General features: G+C 39.0%; 1 long non-coding RNA gene across 1 annotated transcript; it reads left to right on the top strand.

Annotated features, from left to right (window-relative positions):
• The first annotated feature begins 630 nt into the window (after window positions 1-630).
• LOC113620785 (uncharacterized) lies at window positions 631-8214 on the top strand. The gene is made up of 2 exons (XR_003432915.1): window positions 631-3177; window positions 6676-8214. It is a non-coding gene; the product is annotated as an uncharacterized LOC113620785 (long non-coding RNA).
• The last annotated feature ends 9144 nt before the right edge of the window (window positions 8215-17358 follow it).

Raw genomic sequence — 17358 nt, 5'->3', positions numbered from 1 at the left:
GTCAAATTGTCTCCAAACTAAGGCAATGTATTTCCCGTAGGAAATAACAGCCTTGTAGGTTGTCCTTCACTTTGTCATTATAAGCAGAAAACAGAGCAAACTCTGTTAACAGTTATTAACAATCCATTAGCCATATCTTGATAGAGAAAACCTTTGGTTGAAAAGATGAAAGCTGACTGATAAGCAGTCTCTTCTGTGATGTTCCATGTTTTACGCTGTGTGTGGTCTCTGTGTGTCTGAATTTGCATGTTCCACAGGGGTAATGTACATATGAGAGCCATTGTCCAAAAAGGACTGGGTGTAGAATGAAGTATTTATTTTCCTATTATATATCTCTAAATAGCTAAATACATTTTTTTCTTTCTTTCTTTCTTTCTTTTTTTTTTTTTTTTGGCTACATCAGGTCTTAGTTGTAGCACGTGGGGTCTTCGTTGAGGCATGCGAGATCTTTTTGTTGTGGCTTGGGCTCTTCGTTGTGGTGCGTAGGTTTCTTTCTAGTTGTGGTGTGTGAGTTTTCTCTCTCTAGTTGTGGGGCACAGGCTCCAGGGCATGTGGGCTCTGTAGTTTGCAGCATGCAGGCTCAATAGTTGTGGTACACGGGCTTAGTTGCCCTGCAGCATGTGGGATCTAAGTTCCCCGACCAGGGATCCAACCCACGTCCCCTGCATTGGAAGGTGGATTCTTTACCACTGGACCACTAGGGAAGTCCCTAAATACATTTCTTGGCTTTCCTTTTAGAAAGGTTCTCTGGGGCTATGTGCTATGAAACAACAGAGTGCTTTCTTAGGTAAGTGACATAGTGTCATATTGCTGTTCCAAACCCCCAAAATGAGCAGATTACAACGTAATAAATTTAAAAACACAGGAGTCAGAAATTTTAAATTCTATAATGTGACATAAATAATTCTATCTTATTACTATAATTTGAAATTTTACTACAAGTTTTCTAAAGTGTATTAGAAGTAAGCATTTTTGAGCCCGGCTGTCACAGCTTGTCACTGCTTAAATTCCAATAAACAGGTCACAAAAATTAACTAAATTTTAAAAGGCTGAAGGGAAAAAACGGAGGAAATGTGTAAAGAAATGAGCAATATTAGTAGATTTTGTCCTGAATAATATTCAGCTTGTAGGGCCTGTACTTTGTCTTACAGGTCTGTGACAATGAGAGTGGGAAAGAGAAGGATTTACCTTCTCTCCCCTTCCCCACGCTCAATTATTCTTACAGGTTTGTTCTGATACAAGTCTTTTTCAATAGGATACCTCATTTGATTCTTACAACAGGCTGGGTGAATAAAGGTGAGAAATTTCAGGTGAGAAAGCTGAGATGTACATATTATTAACTGGGTCAACATCCCAAGCCTAGTACAAAGCAGAGCTCTTACTCAAACTTAGTGGTGGTTGCCATTGTTTTTTCCCCAGATCCTAATCTAGGACTTTTCCCCCTGTGTCACTTAGTTTGATCGTTTTACACTTTGAGGATGGCGTTTCTTGGTTTTTTTTCTTCCACATTCTTTCTCTAATCCCACATCCCTGCCCCCACACCCACTAATTTTTTCTCTATTTAGGACTTATTATTAACTAAACCCTTTGCCCTGTAATGGGATTTTTTAAAAGATTAATGCTTTTAATGCTCAAGCGTCTAGTTGATTTCCTGGCGCAAATTCTAACTATGCCCAGTAGACCATAAATTTGTAAAAGATTTTCATATACCTACATGCAAAAGAAACTTTGCATCCTTCAAAAATAGATTTTTTTAATTGGTGATGGGAGCTTAATTCCCAAGAATCTTTCTTATTCCCAAGTAAGATAGGCAACATTGATAGTGCTGTGGTTTTAGCAGCAAATTTTTCTCCCCCACTGAAAATGTGTGGAATACCAATATATAAAACAGATAAAATTTGTATTCATATTAACTCACAGATATGACCCCAACCCAAAAGAAAGTGCAGTTGGCCCTCTGCATCCACAGATACAGAGGGCCAACGGTACTATGCCAGTTTGTTTAAGGGACTTGAGTAGCCACAGATTTTGGTATCCATGGCAGTCCTGGAATCAATCCCCCACAGATACTGAAGGATGCCTGTACTCAAAACATAAAATAGGTCTGTATAAGATATGTGTGACAACAGCATGACTCTCACTTGTTACTATATAATTCTTAGGATCAGAGCATTACTGAGCAGATGCATCTTAACTTCAGTTGCTTTCACAATAACCATGCTAAACATGTGCTCTAGCAGTATACTCTAGTGTGAGTATGTTCTGACCTAAAGAAAATCAAGACCAAGTACAGGACATAAGAAGCTCCACACAAAAATGAGATAACTTGACAATATAACTTAGTGTGTATGTGCTCTCCAGTGTTTTACAATTTGACATGTATGTGAGTGTATTTATAAATTGGAGGAAAGCATTTTAGCAAACAATTTGAATCAAAATTTTGTGGGATCCATAGTATATCTTTTCAAAACCTATGGGGTACTGATTTTTTAAACACTTGACAGGGTGGAAGGAGCTTTGGATTCAGTCAGATGTAGATGTAAATCTCACCTACACTACTTTATAACTGTGTGATGCTGGTCAAATCATTTATCCGTTCAGACTCAGTTTTTTCAAGTAAATGACATGTCTATGTAAAGTGCCTTGAACAGTTCTTGAGCTTAGTGGATTGATGCCCAACAAATGTAATTATTATATTATTACTTTGAAGAAATTACATTAATAATTTGTGACTTTTAAAAGTACTAATTTACTTTAGAATGTAATTTACTTTTTCTGGGATCATTTGATAAATGTTTATAACGTATTTCCAAAGAATCTTTTAATGTGTAAAAATTTTTAATAGGATTGTTTCTTCTTAGAATATATTAAAGCAAAATTTTAGAATAATGTACCCAATTAACCATAAACACCTATTTTTTTTACTCTGGGGTCAGTAAGGGAGAAAGAAATGAGGTGGATTTCAGAGGACCTCCTTCAACCATTGGAAAGAAGGAAAAAGTACACCTCTGTAACCATGCCACATCTATCCTAACAGATTCCAGGAACACTGACTCTCTACTCGTGTGCATCTAATCCATCTGTGGACCCCAGTTCCTGTTACCAAAAGTGGGGGGATGTGTCAAGAAGTGTATAGGTGTGCCATACAAAATGCAATTGCCACAGAAGAGGCAGCTGGTAAGTATGGGCTAGTAAGTGTTTTAGTAAATACTTAATGATAGTCGCTACCCCATATTTCTTGTTTTCATTAAAATTCATAGTTGTTGGAATGTCAGGATTATCCCTAATTTTGGATGTTTTTAGAGTTTACATAATGCTTCCCAGAAAATATCCTGAGGTCATCCGGGCCATTTATCAGCCTACAGATCAAGGTTATGCAGCTAACCTTGTTGCATAATGATCTTCTGCATAAGAGTTGTATAATCTCATCTACTCTTTTGGTCTGAAATTTAGAGTCCTGCCCATCTCATTCTTACTCCATGCTAGCCTGCACCTCTGATGTCCACTACTTCCTTTACTGTGACCAGTAGTAGAAAAACCAGAGAGGAGGGGAGCTAAATTTTAGTATTTTCTATGTTCCAGACACCCTATACATACCTTGGTTTTCTGGTTTTAAATTCTCTTTAATCTGTTTCTTCTATTTTACTGTACTATGAGCTCCATAAAAGGACAAAGTCTTTTTCATCCTTGTTCTCAGCAGTTAGTATAGTGCCTGGCACATAGTAGATGTTTACTTGATGTTTTTCAAAGGGAAGAGTGAATCAATAATTGTGATACATTTTGTGGAGGAAAAAGTCTTGACAGGTTTTTAAGAAAGCTTTGTAACGTGTTAAATATAAGCATTCTGATTCCTGCAGACTTTGTCTCAGTCATTCAAGTTCTTGTTAGCGCTTCCAAGCCAGACTGCCCTATGGGGTAGGAATACACCCGGAGGCAAACAGGTAAAAATAAATCCCTGCCTTGTGGAGGTTACATTCAAGGAATGGGAAGATTGAAAATAAGCAGCTACACAATATTAGAAGACAACAGATACTATGGAAAAAATAGAGCAAGATAAGAGATTTCAGGAATGAGGGAGAGCTTGTCAGAGAAGGCCTCACTGAGAAGGAAACATTTGAGCCAAAACTGGAAGGAGGGGAGGGCAAAAACTGTGCAGGTGTTTGGGAGAAGAGCATGTCCAGGCAGAGGGAGCCGCGTAAACACAGGCCTTGAGGTGCAGATGTTCTTGAGTGTTTTGACAAACGGTAAGGCTATTGTAGTTATATAGCTAAGTGAGCAAGAAGTAGAATAGTAGGAGGGAACGTCGGAGAGTCGGAGAGGCAGCGGGAGCTGGATGAGGGACTTGTTTAGACATGTATTGACCACATGCTGTGCACTAGACTTGCTCCTTGAAGAGCTTTACTATCTTTGTCCATACCCTCTTCTCAAGAATATTTTGTAGCTCTTTATAATAAAGCCACATACTGTATAGCTGTAAAATTATTTTTTACAAGAGATAAGAATTGGGGAGGATAATTATATTAGAAAATCTAGGCTCAGTTTCCTAAGGGGAAACTTACTCAATTAAATGTAAAACATTTGCTAAAACTCTTTGACAACCAAGTTAGAAATGGACAAATGGATTATTACAAACATCATTACTATGTAAAAGAAGCCCATCAGTTCATTGGGCAAAATAAACATTTTGGAGCACTTCTCAGGAAGGAATTTTCTCATGGGTTTTACAGTTGGTCTATATACCTAATGTACATTGTCCTCATTTGTTTCTACTTTGTGGGGTAGTATTTCTCTTCAGATGGTCGTTTCTTATTTCTGCTTTCAAAAGAAAAATCTAGAATATAAGATATGCTTCCACAAATGTTATGACATAGTTGCAAGAGAGATCAAAGTACTATATAATCCAAGTGTGTAGTGTTCACTATCTTTCTTGTCCCAGGAGTGGTTAGCTTAATCATTCCCCTACAGCAGTGTTTCTCAAGCTTGAATCACCTGGAGAGCTTGTTCGAATATAGTTTAAGCCCCACTTTTATTTCCTTTTTTTTTCTTTCTTTTTTTTTTTTTTTTTGCGGTACGTGAGCCTCTCACTGTTGTGGCCTCTCCCATTGCGGAGCCCAGGCTCCGGACGCACAGGCTCAGCAGCCATGGCTCATGGGCCCAGCCGCTCCGTGGTATGTGGGATCTTCCCAGACTAGGGCACGAACCCGTGTCCCCTGCATCGGCAGGCGGACTCTCAACCACTGCGCCACTAGGGAAGACCCCCACTTTTATTTTCTAATTCAGTATTTAGGGTCTGGGATGGGGCAAGTGAATTAGTATTTCTGTCAAGTTCGCAGATGGTGCTGATACTGCTAGTCCAGGGACCATATTTTGAGACCTACTGCATTGCAATATCACGTGTTCATATTCTAAATGGAAATGGAGAATTCAAAAGTAAAATGCCTTGTGAGAACCTAAAATGTAGATATCCTATGTTAATAGTTAAAAGGAGATCATATAGCCCAAACCTTGAGTAACACCAGTGATAGTCTAAAAATAGAAGACCATGTGTCCAATCATACCACATATACCTGGCTGGGAAAAAGGACACATGCAGACCAATCGAATCCAGTTTACCAGGAAGTCAAATAGAAATGGAAAAGGATTTTTTTTTCATATGAAACAAGCACCTTGATGACAGGCGCATACATTTGATCAGAAAAGGGGTAGCCAATCCCCTTACTTTGCCTTTTCTCTTCTTGCTAGAGAGAGAAAAAGCCTAAAACTCCATAGGGCGTATAGGGCGGCAAATGTCCTAAAATATAAGTTTAAGTTAGGAAAGGCAACACAACTGCCTTCTTACATTTCAGGCCCAAGCTGCCTGCATTCCCTACAATGCATCATAAACACTGCACAGCATGCTGAAGGGACTCAGCTATATCTAAAAATATGCATCCATTTTTGCTGCATATCTTAAGTGACTAGATATACCAGGGTCACTACTTACTATAGCTAAACTCCTTTAAGGAAAATGGACTTAACCAGTTCATATATATATATATATATATATATTTATATATTTATTTATTTATTTAATCTATATCAGTAGATCATCATGAGAACATCACAAGACCAATAGTGTCAGCATCACCTGGGAATTTGTTAGAAATGCAAATTTTGGGGCTCCATTCCAGACTTGCTGAATCAGAAACTGAAGATAGGGCCCAGCAGTCTTTTTCAACAAGCCCTCAAGGGATTATGATGCAAGATAAAATTTGAGAACTACTAGCCTATAGGCCTATAGGTTTCAAATCTAGATCACCTGGGCTGAAATGGAACTAAATGTTAAAAAAAAAAAATTCTCAAAGACTGTACTAGTAGAGAATGAAAAGGATTATCAGTGGGGAGTGAGAAGTCTCTAGCTATGTTGGGAGCATATTACTGGTTCCACTCAATCTTAAAAATACTAAGAAAGATTTTACTTTTACTCTTGAAACTGGAGTGGGGAGGTTCATAATCAGATAAAATTAATCTGAAGTGGAGCAGATTCACCTCAAAGAAGAAAGCATCACCTTTAATGGATCCCTACAAAAGGAATCCAACAGGAGATTTTTGTTTGAGGGAAGATAATGTTATACTATAAAATGAGTTTATTATTCAGTGCTTATCAAGTAAAAGTGAAGTTTCCGTCCATTACAGGTTCCTACCTCTGGGTGAGGTACAGGATCACTGAGAAAACTCCATTCCTGAGACCAGAGAGACAGGGTCTGGCTGAACCTGAGGCTGAAGCAGGAATACAGAAAGCTCTTCCAGCCTCTCACTGCCCTCCCCACCCCCCGGCAAGCACCAAATAACAAGTACCAGGTAACAAGCAACAGAAGTGTATGGTGGGGGGAAGGCGCAAGAGCAGGGAGAGACCACTTGTGAGGAACAAACTAATAGAGAAGACTTAAGGTAGAAGCAGAACATTGAGAAAAAGTCTCTAGTAAACCAATTCTCACCCTAACCACAAGGTAAATCCAGTGAAATTTAAAACCAGTGGTAAACGTAGCAACAACAAAAGACAAACCCACCTCAATTCCTAACTATACTGACTCAACCCTCTACAGGCCAGCAGAAGAGGTGTCATATCCAGTAATAAATACTATGTATCTCAATCTCTACTGTTCTACGCATTATGAGCAGCAAGATATCAGTAAGTACAAGATAGGAAAAAGCAAAAAAGCTCTTCCAAACCCATTGTCAAGAGACAAAGCAATCAGAACCAGATTTAGAGGTTGCATGAATATTGGAACTATCTGATAGGAAATCTAAAATCATTATGAGAAAAAATAAATAAAATCATTGTGAGTAACATGTTAACTCTCAGTGGAAAAGGTGAGGAACAGGAATGAACAGACAAGGAAATTAGAAGAGGGACTTCTCTGGCTGTCCAGTGGTTAAGACTCCACGCTTCTACTGCAGGGGGTGCACGTTCAGTCCCTGGTCAGGGAACTAAGATCCCACATACTTCGTGGCACGGCCAAAAAAAAAGGAAAAAAAGAAGCTATAAGAAAGAGTCAAATGAAATGGTAGAATAAAAAATCAGGATAACAAATTATAAGAATGTCTTCTACAGACACATTCAGATTTGACACAGCCAAGGAAAGAAAGAGTGAAGTTGTTGATAGGTAGGTAAATAGAAATTATCCAAACTCAAGCTCAAAAAAAAAAGAGCAAAAAACCCAGAAACAACACAGCACTCAAAAGATGTGGGACAAAATCATGTGGTCTAATATATGTGTAATTTGAATTCCAGAAGGAGAGAGAAAATGAGACAGAAGAAATATTTGAAGAGATAGTGGTCAAGAATTTTCTGAAAATGTTGAAATGTATCAAACCACAGTTGCACAAAGCTCAAGAGAATGCCAAGAAGGATTTAAAAAACAAACAAACAAAAACTAGACACACTATATTCAAACTGCTGAAAGGCTAAAGTTACAGAGAAAATCTTGTAGACAAAGGGGGGAAAAAGTGTTATATACAAACCTGTGCAAGCCAAACAACAGTGGAGTGATGTCTTTAAAGTGCGAGAAGAAAAAATCTGATGACTCTGAATTCTATGCCCAACAAGACTATCTTTTAAAGATGAAGGAAAACTGCTTTTTCAGCCAAAAACTGGGAAAATGCAATAGCATATCTATGCTACAGAAAAATGTTAAAGGAAGTTCTTTTTTTTTTAATAAATTTATTTATTTATTTTTGGCTGCGTTGGGTCTTCATTGCTGCACACTGGCTTTCTCTAGTTGCGGCGAGCAGGGGGCTATTCTTTGCTGCGGTATGGTGGGCTTCTCATTGCGATGGCTTCTCTTGTTGGGGAGCACAGGCGCTAGGCACGCAGGCTTCAGTAGTTGCGGCACGTGGGCTCAGTAGTTGTGGCACATGGGCTTAGTTTCTCCACAGCATGTGGGATCTTTCCAGACCAGGGATTGAATCTTTGTCCCCTGCATTGGCAGGCAGATTCTTAACCACTGTGCCACCAGGGAAGTCCTAAAGGAAGTTCTTGAGGCAGAAGTAATAGGATATCAGACAGTAATTTGGATCTCCACAAAGAAATTAAGATTTGAGAAAGTGCTTAAAATGTAGGTAAATATAAAGGACATTTTCTTTATACTTAATAGCTGTTAAAATAATTGACTATATGAAAAATAAAAACAATATATTGATGGTTTATAACATGTAAAAGTAAAATGTATGACAATAGCACAAAAGATGGAAGAGGAGAATTAAGACCATATCATTATAAGATTCTTAGACTGCATGTGTTGCTTATAATGTGCTTTAGTATGCTCTCAATTCTGGGATGAACTTAGAACAAGGACAGAGTTCATTTTCACCTGAAATAAATAAGCCTGTTCACAAATGTAAGGAGTTGAAAACTGCAGCATGATGTCCATTATTTTCCTTTGAATGAAAGGATTTTTTTTTAATAGAAATCCAGAAGTTGGCTAGGGACAGGTTAGTGAATCTCATCTTCAGTGCACAGACTGCAGCTCACAAATTCTCGAGCTGAGCAGAAGATTTAGAGAAAGGGGCCCTCCCTGAGTCACACTTGTTTTGGAAAGGAGGGAAAATACTCCTCAGTTTTGTCCTGCAATTCTTCCATGTGGTTTCAATAAAACTGGACACTTCATGATATACCTTCTCACTCTCAAGCCCAAGCAGCAGTGGAAACATTCCAGTATTTCCTTTTGCAATATGATTTTTCCAAAGATCCAATTTCCTTTAAGATCCAGAATCTTGTCACTTCAAATCAAAACCTTTTCTACAGGGTCTTAACAGAGATTTGTTCAACTAGTTCATATGATTTTAAAAATGCGTGCTGGAGCTCATGCAGTTCAATATCAAAAAAACAAACAACCCAATCCAAAAATGGGCAGAAGACCTAAATAGACATTTCTCCAAAGGAGATATACAGATGGCCAACAAACACATGAAAGGATGCTCAACATCACTGATCATTAGAGAAATGCAAATCAAAACTACAATGAGGTATCACCTCACACCAGTCAGAATGGCCATCATCAAAAAATCTACAAACAATAAATGCTGGAGAGGGTGTGGAGAAGAGGGAACCCTCTTGAACTGTTGGTGGGAATGTAAATTGATACAGCCACTATGGAGAACAGTATGGAAGTTCCTTAATAAACTAAAAATAGAACTATCATGTGACCCAGCAATCCCACTACTGGGCATATACCCTGAGAAAACCATAATTCAAAAGGAGTCATGTATCACAATGTTCATTGTAGCTCTATTTACAATAGCCAGGACATGGAAGCAACCTAAGTGTCCATCGACAGATGAATGGATAAAAAAGATGTGACACATATATACAGTGGAATATTACTCAGCCATAAAAAGAAACGAAATTGAGTTATTTGCAGTGAGGTGGATGGACCTAGAGTCTGTCATACAGAGTGAAGTAAGTCAGAAAGAAAGAGAAAAACAAATACCGTATACACATATATATGGAATCTAAGAAAAAAAAAAAAGGTTCTGAAGAACCTAGGGGCAGGACAGGAATAAAGACACAGATGTAGAGAATGGACTTGAGGATATGGGGAGGGGGAAGGGTAAGCTGGGCTGAAGTGAGAGAGTGCAATAGACATATATACACTACCAAATGTAAAATAGATAGCTAGTGGGAAGCAGCTGCATAGCACAGGGAGATCAGCTTGGTGCTTTGTGTCCACCTAGAGGGGTGGGATAGGGAGGGTGGGAGGGAGATACAAGAGGGAGGAGATATGGGGATATATGTATATGTATAGCTGATTCACTTTGTTATAAAGCAGAAACTAACACACCATTGTAATGCAATTATATTCCAATAAAGGTGTTAAAAAAAAAATGTCTGCTGGGACTCCCTGGTGGCACAGTGGATAAGGCTCTGCACTCCCAAGGCAGGGGGCCTGGGTTTGATCCCTGGTCAGGGAACTAGATCCCACATGCATGCTGCAACTAAGAGTTCACATGCCATAACTAAGGAGCTTGTGTGCCACAACTAAGGAAGCTGTGAGCCACAGCTAATGATCCCACCTACCACAACTAAGGAGCCCACATGCTGCAACTAAGGAGCCCACCTGTTGCAACCTAGACCTGGCACAACCAAATAAATATTTTTTAAAAAAATGTCTGCTAAGTAGGCCCATTTCTGCAGCTCTTCATTTCAAAGCACTGGACAAACTCTAGACATGTCATATCATGTCATTTACTTTCAACTTGAGGAACATCTTTTTTATTCCTTGCAGTGAAGGCCTGCTGGTGATAAATTCTCTCAGCTATCATTTTATTTTTTGTTTTTAATTTTTGGAGATATTTTTCTCTGGATATAGAATTCTTAGTTGACTTTTTTTTTTTCTTTCTTTCTTTCAGCTCTTTAAAGTTGTCACACAATTGTCTTCTGGCCTCCATTGTTTTTAATGAGAATATAACCATAATTTTTTTCATTTTTTCCCTGTATGTAATACATTTTTTTCCTCTGGTTGTTTTAAGACTTTTTCTTTATTTTTGGTTTTCAGAAGTTTGGTAGTGCACAAGTATGATTTTCTTTGTACTTTTGCTACAAGGAGTTTACTGAAATTTTTGGAACTGTAAGTTGATACTTTCATTAAATTTGGGAAATTGTCAGCTATTATTTTTTCAAATAATTTTTCTTTACCATTATATTATTTTTCTCTTCTCTTTTTGGATTCCAGTTGCATGCATGTTAGGTTGCTTGATGTTGTCTAACAACTTACTAAGGCTTTGTTCATTTTTCTTCATCCTTTTCCTCTTTGCTCTTCAGACTGGATATTTTTCTGTTGATCTTTCTGCCAATTCACTGACCCTTTTGCCATCTTCAATCTGGTGTCATGCCCATCCAGAGAATTCTTCATTTTAGATATTGTACTTTTCAGTTCTAGAATTTCATTTTAGTTCTTTTAAAATAGATTTTATTTTTCTCCTGAAATTCTTCTATCTCTTCACTTGCTATAACTATTTTTTCTGTTGTCTTTGAAAATATAATAACTGCTTTAAAGTCCTTGTCTGCTAATTCTAACATAGGGGTCATCCCAGGGTCTGTTTCTGTTGACTGCTTTTTCTCTTGATCTTGGGTCATGGTTTTCCTGTGTCTTTATATGTTTAATATTTTTTATTCTAGACATTGTAGATAATACATGAGTTCATCTTCCTCTGAAAAGCTCTGATTTCCATTCTAGCAAGCAGCTAAGTTACCAGCTAATGACTTTGATCTTGTATAAGTTCACTTTTTATATTTACAGGACAGACCTATTTCAATTTTACTCTTAGTCTTAGAACAAATCTTTAGTTCTAGGAAATAGTCTTTACTTCAAAGTTATGCCCTTCTTGAGTTTCGATTAAAAGCTTAAAGTGTGTACCAAGCCCCTTGGACTTGGTAGGTGCTATGGTCTGAATGTTTCTGTCCCCGTCAAATTCACACGTTGAAATCCTAATACCCAATGTTATGGTATTAGGAAGTGGGGTCTTGGAAAGGTGATTAGGTCATGAGGATAGAGCTCTCATGAATGCAATTAGTGCTTTTATAAAAGAGATCCCACAGAGCTCCCTACCCCCTTCTGCCATGTGAGGATACAGAAGAAGACTATGACCTGGAAGATAACTCTCACTCAACCATGCTGGAACGCTGATCTTGGACTGCCAGCCTCCAGAACTGTAAGAAATAAATTTCTGTTGTTTATAAGCCGCCCACCCTGTGATATTTTATTATGGTAGCCCAAGTGGACTAAGAGACTAGGATTCAAACTCCAAACTCTGTCTCTTCTATGGTGGGCAACAATTGGAATCTCTACTCGGCATTTTCTAGCTGTTTCTTTCCTAGGCTTTTTGAGACCATGTATTTGCAAATCAGAGGTCATCCAAAAATTTGAAAGAAGTTTGTGCACGTATTTTGGAACTCCCATCTCAATGGCTCTCATTTCCAAAAATCTCCCCCTGAATTTCCAACTAGTCTGGCAGCCCCAAACTGTGTCCTCTGATACCTCAAGTTGATAAGAGTGCAGCTTAGTTTCTAGTTACTCTCTACTGCACTCACTGGGGAATGCCCTCAGGGGTAAATCTGTTTAAACATGGATCTCACCAAGTGATTCCCTTTTCTCCAGGGTTAAGTCCTCTCCAGTTTGTGCCAGCTTTTGGTCACTCCAGCTATTTTATATATTTTATCCAAAGTCCATAACTGTTACCTGTAGGAAGGCTTAGTCCAGTATAAGCTACTCTGCTATTACTAGAAACAAAACTTTTGTATTACTTTTATAATTTAAAAACTAGCTTTAGGGGTTTCCCTGGTGGCGCAGTGGTTGAGAGTCCGCCTGCCGATGCAGGGGACGTCGGTTCGTGCCCCGGTCCGGGAAGATCCCACATGCCGCAGAGTGGCTGGGCCCGTGAGCCATGGCCGCTGAGCCTGCGCATCCAGAGCCTGTGCTCCGCAACGGGAGAGGCCACAGCGGTGAGAGGCCCGCGTACCGCAAAAAAAACCAAAAAAAACTAGCTTTAAAAAAGGCTTGAACAAGTAGACCAAAATATAATGTTTTGTATTAGAGAATAGCTCTATAGGTAATATTTTTCCTCTATTTTGCAAATTTTCTGTAATGTGATATTTTTTAATTAAACTTTTTAAAATAGAATTTTCATGGAGTGAGAAGCATCCCAGATAGCAGGAAGTATATAAACTAAAGTAAAAGGTGTGTTAAAGTGAAGAACATGAGTCTTCCTTGGGTCAGCTGTTGGGTGGGGGTGGATTGGTTTTGCAAGGGTGGAGAAGCGTTGGAGAAGCTTAAAGAAACAAGGAAACTCTACCATATTCAAAGGCAATTAGTCTCAACTCATTGTTAAATGCCTGGGTTATAAACCTGTTGGATTACCTTATACAGTAGAAGAATAACTGAACTGAATCTGCCGTAGAGAATCTAGACTGTTTTATTTAAAGTGTCCAACTTAATATTACTTAAAATAATGAATAAAGTATACGTATACAACTAATATGTATACATTTGGATGCAAATCAGCAAGGGATATGGAAAAAGGAAAACAAGTAATTTGTAGAGTGATAAAATTGGGGGGTGATTTTTAAGGGAGTAGATCTCAGTTTTTCCCCCTGGGACACACTTAATGGGTGACTTTCATATTCCCAAGGTTCCTAGGTGGCGGCCTCTGGCATAGATAAGACATACTGGCAATTATCGGAAATATCCTTTCGACCTGCAGGAAGATACTGCCCCTCCTTTTTCTCTCCCATTCAGGATAGTATATGAGAATTCAAGTAAATGAGAACATTATCAGAAAAACTCTGATTCTGCTCTAACTTATTAAACAATTAGAAAACATTCATTCATTTAATAGATATTTACTGAATGCCTACCATGTGCAATATACCAGTTCTATTTCAACTATTATTGAAAATTATTGATTACACAATTGATGACTGGTTTAGGTAAGGCACCCATGTAAGGCAACAGAGAGACTGAGAGAATCCCTGTTTTAAATAATTTAGATTGTTACAAAGTTGCATGTAAAATAAATTAAGATTTTTACTAACCTAGAATATATCAGGCTTCAGTCAATACTTGATTCCTTAAAAGTCTTAACTTCAGACTAATTTCTCAATAATGAGGATAAACAAACTGGAAGTCAGGAAGGTAAAGCAAAGCAAAAATCCAGAGCTCTTGTCTCGCCTTTGTTCAACATATTTAATCTCTTGCTCAAGTCCTTCTTTCCCTACTTTTAAATAGTATTTCATTTGCATCACTTTCTCTTGGCTCTGAGTAGTAACCTTCCTGCCTGGTTTAACCTGTGTATTTTTATCACCTAATATTTTCTCCTATAATGTAACCTCCATGAGGGCAGGAACTTTTATTCACTGCTGTATTGGTACCGCCTAGTATCTGGCACACAGTAGGTGCTCAGTAAATATTTGTTATTAAATGACTTGTTCCTTGACATTTTACTTTCACTATCTCCTAATCATCCTCAAATAAATTCCAAGGCCTTCTTTTGAAATCTAGCTACCAAGACTTATCACTTGGTCCTCTCCCACCTTAACAGTCTAAGCAGTCCTGTCTTACCCTATTCCTCCAAACACCAGTTCTCCTGATCAGAAGGTCCATTCCCTCTGTCTATCTAGCTACATCCCAACCAGCTTTCCATGTTCTTCTTGCATCCCTTTTTCTCCTTGAAGACCTGTAGTTACCTTTAGCCCACACTCTCCCTTCATTTCTCTCCTCTAAGACTCTTCTATAGGATCTGTTTCACTCAGTTACTATGACCATTGGTCTTCCTCCTGTAGATCCTTGTATTCTTATTTAACTGCCTCAAACGACTGTCTTTCCTCCCCACTGGAATGTAAATACCTGGAAGACAGAGTACTTAAGGCTCCAGGCATATCAGACTTCTTTGATTTCTTCCCACCCCCTTTGGCACATTCTGCTTCCTCACTCTGAGGTACTCTTTATTGTTCCCCTTTTATTTGGCTAACTCACCTCTCAGGTCTCAGCATGAACATCGTTTCCTCTAATAAGAGCAGATAAGAGTACCTACCCTTCTCCCTTATACAAAACGCTGGTCATGCTTCACTGCAGCTCTCCCTACTTGCTTCTAAGCTCTGTGAGAGCAAATCTGTCTTGTTCATTGCTATACTCCCAGCACCTAGCCCAGCACCTGGCAATAATAAGTGCCCTTTATAGACTTAAAGAATCATCCACTGATTTCTTTTTTTTCTCCTGCATGCATAATAATATATTAACTACCTGCTAGGTATTTAATATATTCCTCTTTAATGAGGGAAAAGATGTTAAGAATTTATGGAGGGTCCATCTGTAAGCCCAGAGATGTGTAAAGAGGTATGGCTAGTGAGACAGTGTCCTGCAGAATAACTGGACATGGTATTCAAAGCCCTCCATCAACTGGCCCCTTGCTCTCTCCTTTCCTTCCCTAAATAACTTATTGAAACCAACTATATACGAGGCACTGGAGATACAGAGGTAAAGAAAATAAAGTCCCTATCCTCACTGAATTAACTTATAGTTTAGTGGGGGAGATAGAATATTAACAAATAAACGAAGGATGTAGTATCAAGCATGAATAAGTGCTACACAGAAAAATCAAAATAGAGAAAGTGAATAGTAACTGGGGTGACTATTCCAGAAGAGGTGGTCAAGGAAGGCATCTCTGAGGAGGAGATGTTTGATCTGAGACCTGACGGAAGTGACAGGTGGAACTGTGGGCATATCTGAAAGGACAGTGGTATTAGCAGAGGGAACTGCCATTCATGAGCCAGAAACAGATTTGGCATGCTTGAGAAAGAGAAGGGAGCCAGTGGCAGCATTAGCCAAGGTGACAAGTGGTAAGAAATAAGGTGAGAGGGTTAAGGGGGCAGGAAACACAGGGCCCCATGAACCAGAGTAAGGCCCAGGATTTTATTCTGAGTATAATGGGAAATTTTCGAGCACAGGAGTGACATATGCATCTTCTTTTCTTTCAACATTGACTGAGCACCCACCATATGCCAGGCACTGTGCCAGGTTTACTTCTTTGATCCCACTTTGATTTGCCCCCTTTACACTCCACCCATGAAACCAAACATTCTCAGAACAGACCTCAGACTTTCCAGGCCTTTGCCCACCATGTACCTTGTTTCCTAGGCAGCTGTCAAGACTCAGCTAAAATAGCACGCTTCTCAAGAAGCCTGGTTTTCTTTGGGTTCTCATGGCACTACTTTCTGCCTCTGCCACAGTGGTTATAATTGGCCATGAGTACATCAGTTCCTCTCACTAGACCGTAAGTCAGCAGCACGTCTTATTTTTGTCTAAGGCCCTGAAATGAGTCATTCCTCCCCTTAACACTTGTGCAAATTGAATCCATTTTAGGGGCTATTTTAAGCATGAAAGAACAATGTGTATGATATACTAAAAGGTAAAACTAGTTCAGTGACATAGGAAAAAAAAGATATTCATTGAATCTAACAAAAAATATGATAGTAATATCTAGGTTTAATGAAGCATTTTGTCATTGATGAAATTTAATAAAAAGATTTAGTGAACACCATAGAATTGCAGAGTTGGGATTGATTTTATAGCCTTTTAGTCTGCCTCTCCTAATCAGACCAGGGAATCCTTGGGCAAATAGGCTAGGATGTCACAGAGGCATAAGTGACGAATGAAGAGCAAGAGCTGAGGACAATGGTTGCTGGTAACTTACATCACAGGTGTGAAAGGCCCTCTTTGTTCTCATACCTTCAGAGCCCCTGAGCACATGGCAGTGGTTTTAACTGTGCAGCTCACCCCATCTTTCTTTCCATCTGGACCTGGGGAATGGAGCAACATTTGGAAGCCCTTCTACTCACTTGCATACATACTTCTTTCCCTGAGATAGAAGAGAGAGAGGAGGCTAAGAGGTAAACTGTAACCACGCTGAAGGAAAGTTCAATAACTGCTCAGATTAAAGAAATGCACTTCTAGATGAATATATAAAGATGCAGACCTACTACAAAATGGACTTGAGGACATGGGGAGGGGGAAGGGTGGGCTGGGACGAAGTGAGAGAGTGGCATGCACATGTGTACACTGCCAAGTGTAGAATGGATGGCTGGTGGGAAGCAGCCACATGGCACGGGGAGATCAGCTCGGTGCTTTGTGACCACCTAGAGGGGTGGGATGGGGAGGGTGGGAGGGAGATGCAAGAGGGAGGAGATATGGGGATATATGTATATGTACAGCTGATTCACTTTGTTGTAGAGCGGAGGCTAGCACACCACTGTGGAGCAATTGTACTCCAATAGACATGTTAAAAAAAAAAAAAAAGAAATGCACTTCTAAGTGTTTCTCCTGC

Source organism: Aethalodelphis obliquidens, unplaced genomic scaffold (genome assembly GCF_003676395.1).
Source record: "Aethalodelphis obliquidens isolate GAN/ISIS:26980383/991018 unplaced genomic scaffold, ASM367639v1 scaffold8, whole genome shotgun sequence".
NCBI lineage: Eukaryota > Metazoa > Chordata > Mammalia > Artiodactyla > Delphinidae > Aethalodelphis > Aethalodelphis obliquidens.
This window is presented reverse-complemented; position numbering and strand designations above follow the sequence as displayed.